Genomic DNA, 10969 nt, shown 5'->3' on the forward strand with positions numbered 1-10969 from the left:
GACTTCCCTTGGAAGTAATAACCCAATTATGCCCAGGCTCTAAACTTCTTTGGAAACCAGGATGTGCCCCCATTGTCAGAAGGTCAGAACCTGAGCTGCGGGTCCCTGGCACAAAGGAGAGGAAACCCTTCCTTCTAGACCTGCACAGCCCCCTGTTCATCTTCCCAGGGCCCTGGCCGTGTGTGCCGGCTCTCACACCTGCTCAGGCCTGAATTACTGTTCACATTTACTAAACATTTTTATGAGACCTCCCCCTTAACAACTTCCCGTGAAAGCATTCTGCACCCCCGCCCCGCCAATAGCCAGGCTTCCCTTCCCCCACACCAGCGCATCTTTGTCCGGGTTTGATGGGAACGGTCCCATTTCTGTTCTTTCTGCGTTTGGCAAAAATATTTCTCGCAGCTCATAAACACCTGGGCTATTTTACCAGCGTCGTGAAAAGATGTTTATGACCCAAATATGAAAACTTGTTGAGAATGAATGCCGAGGCAAACGGGCTGTGTTCTTCTTGGAAAGCTAAGATGATGATGCAGGCGGGGCGCTGGGTGAAAATGCACGTGCGCCGCTATCTACCTGCTCGCAGCTCTGAGCTCCGGCCGGTCTCTCTGCAGCTTTTCGAGGTAAGCAGGCAGCCCTGCGGTCGCCAAGGGTTATCAGCTTCCTGTTGGGGTGTTTTTCACAGCATTATTCTGTTGCAAAGTGAATGAGGCCAAAGAAAATCGGAAAAGAGATTTTGGAGCGGGGAGGTTAATAAAAATCCATTTTGTCACTCGACAGCCTCCCCCCACCCAGCTTCCTTTTCCAGGGCCCTGAGTTCCTTTGTATTATTGACAGATGCCATTTGCTCTTTTACGATGTGATAATAAAAACCTTCAGCCTTGCTCAGTGTTATTCCTTTCCTCCTCTGACCAGGAGGGAGCCAAATGGCTTGTAGTCCCCGCCACAGGCGGTTTTTCATTAGACAACTTTACAATGAACAGCATTCGAATGACACTTCAGAAAAGGAGCCGAATCTGGTCTGGGAGAGAGATTTCTACGGAAATTTCTATGGAAACTGTAGGCAGTCTGATGGACCCAGACTTCGTTGTGTTTGTAAACGGACCCGGATTTTATACAAATAAAGAATAGTGAATGCCGAGCAAGGATGAGTTGGTAGCACCTGCAAACTGTGCGGAGCTCAGCTCACACGGGACAGTCTTCTCCTTTTTGCTGTCCGGGCATTTGTATAAAACAAGGCATTCAAGCAATAGTTGCTGAACTCCTATCAACTTGTAATCCGTCGTTCCGTTTCTGGTACAAAAACATTTCTTTTGATTTTCTAGCATTAATTTGTACCTGGTGTTGGACATGGAAGCTTGTTTAAAATGCACTTCAAGGGGATGCCTGGGTGGCTCAGTCGGTTAGGTGTCAGCCTTCGGCTCGGGTGTTGATCCCAGTGTCCTCGGATGGAGTCCTATAAAATACATTTTTTAAAAAATGCACCTCAAGGGTCCATAGTTTCTTATTCCACAAATTTATGTCTCAGACATTTTCGTGATTCATCGATCATTTTCAAACTTGAATTTTGTTTATTTATTTATTTGGCCAGCAATTCTCCCTATTTTTTTTTCCTTAAAATATATTATGATTAGGGGCACCTGGGTGGCTCAGTCAGTAAAGCGTCTGCCTTCCACTGAGGTTATGATCGCTGGGTCCCGGGACCGAGTCCCGCATGAGGCTCCCTGCTCAGTGGGGGGTCTGCTTCTCTCTCTCCCTCTGCCTGCTGCTTCCCCTGTTTGTACGCTCTCTTCCTCGCTGTCAAATAAATGAATAAAATCTTAAAGAGAAAAATATTTTATAGACATATATACATACATACATATATATATATATTATTAGTGCTTCTTAGTGGTTCAAGCCATTAATTAATTAAACCTACTAGTTTAAAACGAGGCCATATTACGCAGTTGTGACTCAAATTGTTCCATCCCTATATATGCCATAAGCCATAAATGAGAGGTGTTGGTAAACAACAGATGTCTTCAAAAGGACACAGACACATTTCTCTGCTGTGGTTTAGCATTAACTCTCTAGAGCCTGGACAGAAGTATTTTTGTGGATCACCGGTTCCTGTGTATGGTTCCTGAAATGTTCTATCTATAAACAAACCTAAGTGAGGCGTGATCTTGGTTGAAAAGCACAAATGTGATTCACCATATTCTACACATTGTATCATTGGTGAGGTTTTTTTTTCTGAACCATAAATATAGATATCTCAGTAATAGGTTTATCATTCACTCTTTTAAAAAAAGTGTTGATTTCTATTATTTGGTAGTAATAGTAGCTAAAATTATTGAGTATGCAGTGTGTGCCCACTTGATTCTAAACCCTGCCTGACCATGAACTCATTTTGTCCCCATCATCAAACGATAAGTATTCTGAATATCCTTGTTCTGCAGGGAAAGTTGAGGAAGTAGGCAGTTATGTGGCGGAGAAAAATTATCCATGGCCCAAGTAATGATGAGGTTGTTGCCAGTCTCTGTCCCGGGGAGGTGGTGAGCCTCCGTGCATATCTCTTTTACACACCCTGGTCTGGTTTTGTAGGCTTCCATGCTGGCTGTCAAGTTACCATGTCGAAAGGCAAGTGTCTTGTTCATATTGGAAGGTCTTACTGCCGAGTTAGTTAGGGTACTGGCTGTTCTTCCTGCTTTTTGCTGATGTCGCCATTTCTTTAGATAGATGATGCATGGATGCATGGATGCATGGATGTGTGGATGGGTGGATGGGTGGTCCGTCAGGAAGATAGAACCCATTTTCTTTTTCTTTTAGGATTTTATTTATTTATTTGAGAGAGAGTGGGAAAGGGATCACAAGCAGGGGGGAAGGGCAGAAGGAAAAGCAGACTTTCGCTGAACAGGCAACCCGATGTGGGACTAAATCCCAGGACCCTGGGATCATGACCTGAGCAGAAGGCAGGGGCTTAACCAACTGAGCTACCCAGGCGCCCACGAACCCATTTTTTAAGAGTTTCTGAATTAACAGCATTCATGCTGGTTTTCACCACCACCGCAAATGGAGAGGCTGCCCTAAAGGATTGGGATAGTTTCCCCCAAATTTGAGGATATTAATCTCAGCTGTTTCTCATTTCATCTCCACTCTGTTAGCAGGTCCAGAAACTTCTAAATTTCCATTGTTTCGTTCTCTCTCTCTCTCATTCTTTCTTTCTTTCTTGACCTTATTCTTTCTTTCCTTTTCTTTTTTTTTTTTTTTTTTTGGTCATAAATTCATCTGAGAGGTGACACAGGCCAAATAGTGAGTCCCAGCAGTACCCAGACTGGAAACGAGAAGCGACTCCACAAGTTTTAAGCAAAAGTTGTTCCCCGGAAAAACACTGGGTCATCGACATTCCCGGAACCCTCTCCCCTTGTGCAGTGAGCACAGAGCAGAAGCCAACAGATTTACTTCCAAAAAACAGATCAATCCAAGTGAAACAGGGCCTTCAGAATTCATAGTCCAACACTTACAAAATCTGATTGTGAGCAAGGTGGCTCTCGGTGTCCACACACCTCCATCCTCAAAGAGACAGAAATGCACTTTAGCAATTGCTGACGCCCCCGGGCAGCCCTGTCATCTGTGAGCTGGAAGATCAAAGCCTCGACTCCAGGACGGGAATGGGGAGAATGAGTGTCCCACTAGGAGCCTCTCGCCCCACCGTAAGCCTGCTGGTTCTTCTTGTGATCATGAGCTATTTGACTCTTAATTTGGGGTTTCATTAAGGACATATCCACACTCGAATAAGGGAAGTTTGCAGTTTCTTTTGAAGTTCAGCTGTTAAAATGAATCGTGATTCGGAACTGTTCCTATTTGCAAAGTCTGTAACTCGGTGCCTGATACACAGTCAACCCTTCGTAACTTTGGCCGTTCAACTTTTATTATTTTTTTTTTGAAGATTTTATTTATTTATTTGACAGAGATCACAAGTAGGCAGAGAGAGAGGAGGAAACAGGCTCCCTGCTGAGCAGAGAGCTCAATGCGGGGCTCGATCTCAGGACCCTGGAATCATGACCTGAGCCGAAGGCAGAGGCTTTAACCCACTGAGCCACCCAGGCGCCCCTAAACTTTTATTATTAAAGTAACTTAATGGCAAAATTATTGGCACGGTTCCAATGAATTGATCTTATCCTGCTTTGCTGGGGTGTTTTAGAAATTTCTAGAATCGAGTCTAGCACATAGAGGGGCAACAGATTTTTTCTGTATGAGTGACTCGAACACTCGTGGTGAAACGTGGAGCTGGTTCATTAACCCCTGGGAAGCAGGCTGAGGCTCCGAAAGCTGACATAGTTGCCTAAGGTCGATTGAAACCCGGCCTTTGTAAAGAAGTTTCTTATGGAGCGCCTGGGTGGCTCAGTTGGTTAAGTGGCTGCTGTAGGTTCAGGTTATAGTCCTGGAGTCCCAGGATCCAGTCCTGCTTCCGGCTCCCTGCTTGGTGGGGAGTCTGCTCCTCCCTGTTTTCATTCTGTCTCTCAATCTAATAAATAAATTCTTTTTTTTTTTAAGATTTTATTTATTTATTCGACAGAGATCACAAGTAGGCAGAGAAGCAGGCAGAGAGAGAGAGAGAGGAGGAAGCAGGCTCCCTGCCGAGCAGAGAGCCCAATGCAGGGCTCCATCCCAGAACCCTGGGATCATGACCTGAGCCGAAGGCAGAGGCTTTAACCCACCAAGCCACCCAGGTGCCCCTAATAAATAAATTCTTTAAAAAATCTTTAAGGACAGGATGCCTGGGTGGCTCAGTTGGTTAAGCAGCTGCCTTCGGCTCAGGTCATGATCCCAGTGTCCTGGGATCGAGACCCACATCGGGCTCCTGCTTCTCCCTCTGACTCTGCCTGCCACTCTGTCTGCCTGTGCTCGCTCTCGCTCTCTGACAAAAAAGTAAATAAAATCTTTAAAATAAATAAATAAATAAAAATAAAAAATCTTTAAGGAGCCTGTCCTGCCTTTACTTTTCTCTGCTCCTGAATTTATAAGGGTGAGCAACAGAATTAACTGAAGTTCCTGTACCCTTCCGAGTGCAGCCAGTAAGTGGAAGAGATCGCTTGGCACATGTCAGAGAGAGTCAAATAGGCCTGGTTGGAAGCCCACAGACTCAGAAGCCCTGCAGACTGTGACTCCAGCCCAAATGCTGACCCTTGGGGCTGCATGATCCTGGGCAGATCGCTTTACCTGTCTGAGCCTCAGGGTCCTTACAGGATTAAATAAAATATTGTCTGTAAAGAATCTACACCCTGATGTGGAAACACAGCTCTCTGTAGCCCACCAGGGCCACAAAAATGTGCATGTCCCCAGCCCCAGACCTGTGTTTATTTTATATTACGTGGCAAAGGGCAATTAAGGCAGCAGATGAAGGTTGAACAGCAGATTAAGGCAGAGAAGAAGGTTGCTTCTCACCTGACCTGAGATGGGGAGATTATTTTGGATCATTCCAGTAAAACACACTGTTTTATATTATAAGAGTTTTCTGTTTGGTATGTAGCAAGAGTCAGCAATTTTTTTTTCTGTAAAGGACCAGATAGTAAATATTTTCAGCTTTGGAATTGCCTCAAGCAACCATTCCTGCTAAAAAACTGGATAGTCTTTTTATTTTTTATTTTTTTAACTTCACAATTAAGATGTAAAAACCATCTCAGCTCATTGGCAGTAACAAAACCAACAGGGAGGCCTGATGCGGCCGGCAGACGCCTGCTACCCGCCAAGGTGCACATATTTATTTTATTTCCAAAAAGAGGCTAATGCCATATACATAAAGATTTCTACCCATCTTCTTACAGTAAGTTTTTAACAACACTATGTTGGTGATTGCATCATATTTTCTCATAAAAAATGTAAAATGTTCATTTCTAGCTCTGACCGTTCTTTTTTAAGTGCTGTGCATAGCGTGCTCCACACGTTAGAGCATCCATCTTCATCCCTGTCTCTGGTTGTTTCTGAGGATTATTTCCCGGAAGTAGAATTACTCCTTCTTTATCCTTTTGGCCCAAGGCCTTTGGAAAGGTTCATGGAATGAGGTTTTGGCAAAGAAAGCAAACCCTTAATGTGGAGGAGAGTGTGGAGGGGAAGAGCTAGTCGAGCAGGGTTCAGGCTCACCAGCTGGTGCCATATTCAAATCTAACCCTGCCTCTTGCTAGCTGTGTGAGCTCGTGCCTGCTACTTAACCTCTCCAGGCCTGCTTCCTCATCTGTAAAATGGGGATAAAAATAGAGCCCACGTGAGGCACCTGGGTGGCATCTGACTCTTGATTTCACTGAGGTCATGATCTCAGGGTGAGGGAATCGGGCCCCATGTGAGGCTTTGAGCTCAGCAAGGAGTCTGCTGGAGATTCTCTCTCCCTCTCCCTCCGCCCCTCCCTCTGCTCACGCACACATGCACACTCTCTCAAATTAAAAAAAAAAAAAAAAAAAAAGACCCCCCCCCCTTCCTGAGATCCCACACACACTTGGCCAACAGGAACTGCTCAATAAAAAATGACTTTGATCATTCTTATCACCAGGACTTCTACTCAGCTTGAGTACGACCCCAACAGGGGTTTGAACCTGGGGTGTGCTTGACTGACTCCCAGCACCATACTTTTTTTAACTCTAGAATTTAAATTAGGGGCACCTGGGTGGCTCTGTGGATTAAGCACCTGCCTTCTGCAGAACGTGAATGTAGACAATGAGCCACACTGGCAAGAATGACGCCCATGACTGTCACCTGTGGGCCTCAGAGACGTTTCCCATACCTGTTGCCGCAGACATCTGGAGCTATCACCACTTTGAACTTGAAATAGTTCTTAGACTCACCACTAGATGTTGAACAAAGCATCACATACATTACTAGATGTCACAAAATTTTTAAAAATATCTTGATAATTGCTTCCCAGTGTGATTGATTTCCTTTGTGTTTTAATCTATGCATTTAGAAACATAACTCTGAGAAGGGGTCGATGGGTTTCACCAGACTTTTTAAGGGTCCAAGTTGCAAGGGGTCCACAAGAAGTTGCAAGTGCCTGGCCCAGAGCCTTGCTTTAACCGCTACACCCCGCAGATCTGACGGGCACGTGCACTGAAAAACAGCAGAGGAGGGAACATACAGGTGTTCCTGGTCACCCCACGTGGTGATACTGGCTGACTTCCTCTCTATTTATGCACGTTTGTGTTTCTGAAATCATTACAGTCATCCTGAGAAAACAGAGCTCTGTAAAGAAGCAACCCCTTTTCTCTAGGCTCGAGAGATGGCCCTGCCGGATATCAGAGACCACGTAGGCACTGAGGACCTCAACCCCAAATTAAAGCCACTATGGAGGTCTGACTTTATGTGATTTAAGGAGACCTGGTTATTCACATTTGTCAAACACGAACTTCGACAGAAGCGAGGGGCCATCCCTGCCCACCAGACACCCAGGGAGAGAACAGGCTGCCATGGCATGTGCCCACACCATCCAAGGGGGTCTTACTTTCGCCCTGACTCATCGCTACCATTTCACAGAAGCAACTCCGGCTGAAGCCTGATGGCTGAAGATAAGGCCTTGCTCTTGACGCCGTCCTGTGAATTAGCCCGGTGCACCCGGGCCCTTTCTGGCACTTTCTCTCTGCATCTCACGCTTGTGAGTGGCAACCGTTTTTCAGTTCTCTGCAGGCAATTTTTGTGGTCATGCAATAATCAAACAGGACGCTGAGCACCAGTGACAATGGGTGGGAATCCCCGGCCCGAGGTGGCGGGCACTGGGAACGCGGAGTGGGGAGAAAAGAGCTGTGGAGGAGGAGTAGGGACCCGGGGACTGAAGAGCTGTGTCCCTAAGCAGGTCAGGGGTCCATCCTACTCAGCCTCAGGGAGGTCGTGAACTTGGGATTTCTAAATCCTGCCAGAATAAAGTTAGAGCATCCCCAACAGGAGGACCATGATCGAAACCCACAGCCCCAGATCCATTGCCCAGAGAGTCTTTGCTGGCCAACCCCCCGCCTTCCAACCAGTTCCAAGCCAGTCCTCTCTCCCCTCTGACACCGAACACATCTATTCATAGCACGTATACTGCACTGAGTTACCTTACCTTAGTGCCAGTCCCTAAGGCTTCCCCACTGATCTGTCCATTCCTCCAGGGCACAGGCTGTGTTGGGGGCAGGGAGTGTGTTACCATGGATACGAGCACAGGTTGGAATTCTGCCTCAGCCACTCCCTGTTTGTGTGATCTTGGGGAAGTCACCTCTAAGCCTTTGTTTTGTCCTCGGTGGAATGGGTAGTCAGTGGTTTGACTCAGAAGTGTCAAGGGCTACTTATGTGCCAGGAACCCTTCCAGAGGCAGAGGATGGAAAACTGGCAGAAGCCACTGTCCGGCTGAAGCAAGTGCTCTAGTGGGAGGAGGGGTGACAGGCAGGGCAGGCGGTAAACAAGCATGTAATAGAGCGATAATAGCCATGCACTTTGCATGGGCTTTTGGGAGGGTTCTCTGAGATGAGGCGTTTAAATTTAGCTTAAGATTTGGTTCGCGATAAATGCCAACAAATGACAGGACTGACCCTTTTCCTTCAGAAACCATTCCCGATCTCCGTTACAAGCCCACCCCAGGCCTGGCGCTGGGCTCTCTGTCTTGGTCCAACAACGCATCTTGTGCACGACCTAATCATGGCACTTTCAGTGTTGTGTGAAAGGGCTGTCTTAGATGCAGATAGGGTCTATGGTGACTTCACCTACCTGAAACACGAACACCAGATTTTGTTCGTGATTATATGTTCAGCATCTCACCCAGTGCCTGGTCCGTGGTTGGTCCTAAATAAATGATTATGGGATCAAGCAGAGATCAAACCTAGAGAAAATGCCAAGACCTCAAATGACAGTTTTTTTTAAAAATCTGTCTCAGGGCACCTGGCTGGCTCTGATGGTAAAGCACATGACTCTTGCTCTCAGGGTTGTAGGTTCAAGCCCCATGATGGGTGTAGAGATTACTTAAAAAAAAAAAAAAAAAAAAAAATCTTAAAAAAAGTTTTTAAAAACCTGTCTCAGGCTTATGCTGAAGGAGTCCTGTAGTAGCCAGCCATCAAACGGCCTCTGATGATCCTCGCTTCCTCATGTTAATGCCCTTTTGGAACCAATAGAAGACAGAGCACATGACAGTATGTGAATTCCCTGATAAGGTCAGAGGAGGCATTGTAGCTTCTGCATGGCTCTCTCTCTCTTGGATCACCTGCTCTGAGGGAAGCTGACTGCCATGCCATGAGGACGGTAACCAGCTCTATGAAGATGCCCATATGGTGAGGAACTAAGTCCTCCCACCAACACGCAGGACCCACTTGTCAACCATGTGGAACTGCCATTTTGAAAACAGGTCCTCCAGCCCTAGCCAAGCCTTCAGAGGACTGCCACCCTGCCCAACTACTTCTCTGTTAAGTTCACCCCACGAACCCACTCCTGAATTCATAGGCAGCCCACAAAAATGTTAAAAGAAATGTATTGGCATTCTTCAACTTGGACTGAAATGAGCAGAGACAGTACAAAATGAAGAGAGACCTTAGGCCCCTTGAAGTTCTACAGGCAGGAAGCAAGCGGCAAAAGTACTCCACTACAAGCAGGAGCTGCCTTTCATGAGAAAAGAAAAGTGACTCCGAGTATATAGATGCACTTGTCCAGAGGGGATCCAAGACATCTAATAACTCACTCTAGGTCACAGAGTTAATAGGATGTAGAGTCTGGTTTCAAACTAAAGCAGTCTGACTTCAGAATCTACTGTCCTCCCTTCTATGTTATGTCATATCTTGGATGGTTGGATGCATGGATGGACGATAGATGGACAGATGGACAGATGACAGACGGATGGGTAGATAAATATATAAACAGTATAATTGTGGTTCTCTGCAATAACTTCTTTCAAATACAGCAAGTGTGACCATGTAGGTACACAGAGGGCTAGAGTTTCAGACACCCTGACCTGCCACGTGTTGATGGGAGGCTTGGTTATCTCTGTGACCATTCACTCAGTGATAGTGCGGCCTCTGGTCTGGAGCCTTTGCTTTGAACACAGAGAATAATGCCAAGGAAGGTGTTACAGAGAAGGAAGGACAATGACCTCACCAGACCAGGGGTGGAGGTCCACACCTCATCTTCTCTTTCACACCTTGGAGCCGGTCTACCTCCTTGGCCTTTCCTTTATTCCTTCTTATTTTCTTTAGTACTTTTCATTCACAGGTGGTTATAATCTACATGATCATTACAAGAAAACCAGAGTAGACCAAGAAGCAAAACGAAAGCGAGGGTTGCTCGTAATCCCACGGCCAAGGAAACAGCCCCTGCTGGCGCTGCAGTAGAGTTTCCTTTAGGTTTCGTTTCGCTGTGGTTTTTGGTGTGAGTTATATTTGCAGGATCTGTGCATGAAGAGTCAGTATGGTTGTACTTGAGCTTTTTGTTGAAAAGGCAAGAGCCTCTTTGTTGTTTTGTTTTTTTCCCAGAGGGATTCCTACACCCATCAACATTTTATTTCTTCTTTTTCAATAACCATGGACGATGATCGGTACCCAAAAGTGGGGTTTTTTTTCCACCCCAGGTGGACTCCAAAGAGGATTCCATGGAAATCTCTCCTTTAAAATCTTCACTCTTTTTTGCAACCGAAAGTCTTGCCTGACACAGAATCTATGCACTATAAGCACAACTAATTAAAAGGTCGATTTATTTAGTCAACCTTTCATCTGGATTATATGACAAAGGCTTGACTGATTATTTTTCTTTGAATTGACTGGATGGTTAGTACTTGGATTCTTTTTTTTTTTTTTTTTCCCTACCAAACTGACAAGTCGTTTTGAAACTGTGTGGACACTGTCTGAATAACCACCCCATCTCCTGGGGGAAACTCCGTTAATGATGATCTTTCCAAAACCAGGGAGTTGATACATGTTTGTGCTGGCTACTCTGCCTTCCAAAGAGAGAGATTTGGAACTGGCATGGGTGCTTTAAAAGTTTGCTCTGA

General features: G+C 45.7%; 1 long non-coding RNA gene across 1 annotated transcript; it reads right to left on the minus strand.

Annotated features, from left to right (window-relative positions):
- Positions 1-435: 435 nt before the first annotated feature.
- On the minus strand, positions 436-8120 carry LOC106005256. Its single transcript, XR_001178486.2, has 3 exons — positions 8066-8120; positions 1336-1453; positions 436-689 (listed from the first exon to the last, which is right to left on the minus strand). It is a non-coding gene; the product is annotated as an uncharacterized LOC106005256 (long non-coding RNA).
- Between the last annotated feature and the right edge of the window lie 2849 nt (positions 8121-10969).

The sequence above is a fragment of the Mustela putorius genome, unplaced genomic scaffold (genome assembly GCF_011764305.1).
Source record: "Mustela putorius furo isolate JIRA1106 unplaced genomic scaffold, ASM1176430v1.1 tig00000592_pilon_pilon_pilon, whole genome shotgun sequence".
Lineage (NCBI taxonomy): Eukaryota > Metazoa > Chordata > Mammalia > Carnivora > Mustelidae > Mustela > Mustela putorius.